At 46.4% G+C, this 3,822-nt stretch overlaps 1 protein-coding gene across 2 annotated transcripts in view; it reads left to right on the top strand.

Moving 5' to 3' along the window:
* Nucleotides 1–398: 398 nt before the first annotated feature.
* The window catches only part of LRRC32 (leucine rich repeat containing 32), a 75,277-nt gene continuing 71,853 nt past the window's right edge, over nt 399–3,822 (top strand). Inside the window, exon 1 of one of the 2 annotated variants that reach the window (XM_075334689.1) lies at nt 399–564. The gene's annotated coding sequence lies outside the window, so the exon portion shown is untranslated. Of the gene's footprint in view, nt 665–3,822 lie in introns of both variants that reach the window. The other variant, XM_075334690.1, reaches the window with a different exon arrangement.

Here is a 3,822-nt window from a genome sequence, read left to right as displayed (position 1 = left end):
GGATGTAACTCAGGATCAGTAATGTAATGTATGTACACAGTGACTGCACCAGCAGAATAGTGAGTGCAGCTCTGGAGTATAATACAGGAGGTAACTCAGGATCAGTACAGGATCAGTAATGTAATGTATGTACACAGTGACTGCACCAGCAGAATAGTGAGTGCAGATAATACAGGAGGTAACTCAGGGTAATGTTGCTGTAATACATATGCAGAATGTGTTTTGTGTATTCCTGTGCTCTTCTCTTGGCCGTCCCGTGCCTGAAGGATATAACATATAAAACAGATATATAGCTGATATAGTCGCCCTTGCTCATACTTTACAATAACACTGCTCGCACTAAGACCTGCCCTCGGCGCGGACCTCAGACTGCAGCTCAGTCCCATATAAGGATCGCAGGATATTTCCCTGAAAATGTCTTAGTTCCTGTTCACTTTTGCAAAGTTTCCAGAGACGCTTCCACATAGGAACAGCAAGGCACAGTGATGAATGACTTCAAGGAACTGCCAAAAGCCTTTTTTCTTAGAAAGCCAAGGAGCCCAGTCACCCTCCACTCTAGATAAGGTAATAGAAGAAATGTGGGAGAAAAAAAATGACAGATGCAGCAGAGCTGAGCTTGCCACTGTCCTCAGCTGTGTGCTGTAGAATGACAAGGAAACTATTGGTAAGTTCTTAACTAGTCAGTTCTCAACTCGACCAGCTCGGCTCTGCTGCATCCCTGCCATACACTCTGCTGCATCCCTGCCATACACTCTGCTGCATCCCTGCCATACACTCTGCTGCATCCCTGCCATACACTCTGCTGCATCCCTGCCATACACTCTGCTGCATCCTGCCATACACTCTGCTGCATCCTGCCATACACTCTGCTGCATCCCTGCCATACACTCTGCTGCATCCCTGCCATACACTCTGCTGAATCCCTGCCATACACTCTGCTGCATCCCTGCCATACACTCTGCTGCATCCCTGCCATACACTCTGCTGCATCCCTGCCATACACTCTGCTGCATCCTGCCATACACTCTGCTGCATCCCTGCCATACACTCTGCTGCATCCCTGCCATACACTCTGCTGCATCCTGCCATACACTCTGCTGCATCCCTGCCATACACTTTGCTGCATCCCTGCCATACACTCTGCTGAATCCCTGCCATACACTCTGCTGCATCCCTGCCATACACTCTGCTGCATCCCTGCCATACACTCTGCTGCATCCCTGCCATACACTCTGCTGCATCCCTGCCATACACTCTGCTGCATCCTGCCATACACTCTGCTGCATCCCTGCCATACACTCTGCTGCATCCCTGCCATACACTCTGCTGCATCCTGCCATACACTCTGCTGCATCCCTGCCATACACTCTGCTGCATCCCTGCCATACACTCTGCTGCATCCTGCCATACACTCTGCTGCATCCTGCCATACACTCTGCTGCATCCTGCCATACACTCTACTGCATCCCTGCCATACACTCTGCTGCATCCCTGCCATACACTCTGCTGCATCCTGCCATACACTCTACTGCATCCCTGCCATACACTCTGCTGCATCCCTGCCATACACTCTGCTGCATCCCTGCCATACACTCTGCTGCATCCCTGCCATACACTCTGCTGCATCCCTGCCATACACTCTGCTGCATCCCTGCCATACACTCTGCTGCATCCCTGCCATACACTCTGCTGCATCCTGCCATACACTCTGCTGCATCCCTGCCATACACTCTGCTGCATCCTGCCATACACTCTGCTGCATCCCTGCCATACACTCTGCTGCATCCTGCCATACACTCTGCTGCATCCCTGCCATACACTCTGCTGCATCCCTGCCATACACTCTGCTGCATCCTGCCATACACTCTGCTGCATCCCTGCCATACACTCTGCTGCATCCCTGCCATACACTCTGCTGCATCCTGCCATACACTCTGCTGCATCCCTGCCATACACTCTGCTGCATCCCTGCCATACACTCTGCTGCATCCTGCCATACACTCTGCTGCATCCTGCCATACACTCTGCTGCATCCTGCCATACACTCTACTGCATCCCTGCCATACACTCTGCTGCATCCCTGCCATACACTCTGCTGCATCCTGCCATACACTCTACTGCATCCCTGCCATACACTCTGCTGCATCCCTGCCATACACTCTGCTGCATCCCTGCCATACACTCTGCTGCATCCCTGCCATACACTCTACTGCATCCCTGCCATACACTCTGCTGCATCCCTGCCATACACTCTGCTGCATCCTGCCATACACTCTGCTGCATCCTGCCATACACTCTGCTGCATCCCTGCCATACACTCTGCTGCATCCTGCCATACACTCTGCTGCATCCTGCCATACACTCTGCTGCATCCCTGCCATACACTCTGCTGCATCCTGCCATACACTCTGCTGCATCCTGCCATACACTCTGCTGCATCCCTGCCATACACTCTGCTGCATTCTGCCATACACTCTGCTGCATCCCTGCCATACACTCTGCTGCATCCTGCCATACACTCTGCTGTCTTCATACGATTCATGTGACTAAAGGCTTGTAATGGAATATTATATATAGATTATTACAGCTCGTCCTCTGTCTATGGGTCATTATTATTGTATCATCACTGTACACCATGAGATTCTCTCTCTCCTTGGCTCATTGCTCACACAGAGATGCTCTGCAAATTTACAGCTTTTTATGTTTCTGTTAGATGTAGCAGAGCTGAATGTGTCCTGCTGCTCTATACAGTAGAAGTGATAGAATAAGGCAGGACTCACTTCTACTTCTGTGTAGCACCAAAGATTATTCAGTCAGCTGACAAACTCCTCTCTGCTGCATTGTCTGTGCATTCTGTGTATACATGTTGATATAGATAGAAATAGATACAGGGATAGATAGATAGATGGATAGAGGGATAGATAGATAGATGGATAGATAGATAGATAGATAGAGGGATAGATAGATAGAGGGATAGATAGAGGGATAGATAGATAGATAGATAGATAGAGGGATAGATAGAGAGATAGATAGATAGAAGGATAGATAGATAGATAGAGGGATAGATAGATAGATAGATAGATAGATAGATAGATAGATAGATAGATAGATAGATAGATAGATAGAGGGATAGATAGATAGAGGGATAGATAGATAGATAGATAGAGGGATGGATAGAGGGATAGATAGATAGATAGAGAGAGAGATAGATAGAGGGATAGATAGAGAGATAGATAGATAGAGGGATAGATAGATAGATAGATAGATAGAGGGATAGATAGATAGAGAGATAGATAGATAGATAGAGGGATAGATAGATAGAGAGATAGATAGATAGATAGAGAGGGATAGATAGATAGAGAGATAGATAGATAGATAGATAGAGGGATAGATAGATAGATAGATAGAGGGATAGATAGATAGAGAGATAGATAGATAGATAGATAGAGGGATAGATAGAGGGATAGATAGATAGATAGATAGAGGGATAGATAGATAGATAGATAGATAGAGGGAGGGATAGATAGATAGATAGAGAGATAGATAGATAGATAGATAGATAGATAGAGGGATAGATAGAGGGATAGATAGATAGATAGATAGATAGAGGGATAGATAGATAGAGAGATAGATAGATAGATAGATAGATAGAGGGATAGATAGAGGGATAGATAGATAGATAGATAGATAGAGGGATAGATAGATAGAGAGATAGATAGATAGAGGGATAGATAGAGGGATAGATAGATAGATAGATAGATAGATAGATAGAGGGATAGATAGATAGAGGGATAGATAGATAGATAGATAGATAGATAGATA

This window comes from Anomaloglossus baeobatrachus, chromosome 2 (assembly GCF_048569485.1).
Source record: "Anomaloglossus baeobatrachus isolate aAnoBae1 chromosome 2, aAnoBae1.hap1, whole genome shotgun sequence".
In the NCBI taxonomy this organism is placed as follows: domain Eukaryota; kingdom Metazoa; phylum Chordata; class Amphibia; order Anura; family Aromobatidae; genus Anomaloglossus; species Anomaloglossus baeobatrachus.
The sequence above is the reverse complement of the archived record's forward strand: the minus strand, read 5'-3'. Positions and strand labels throughout refer to the sequence as shown.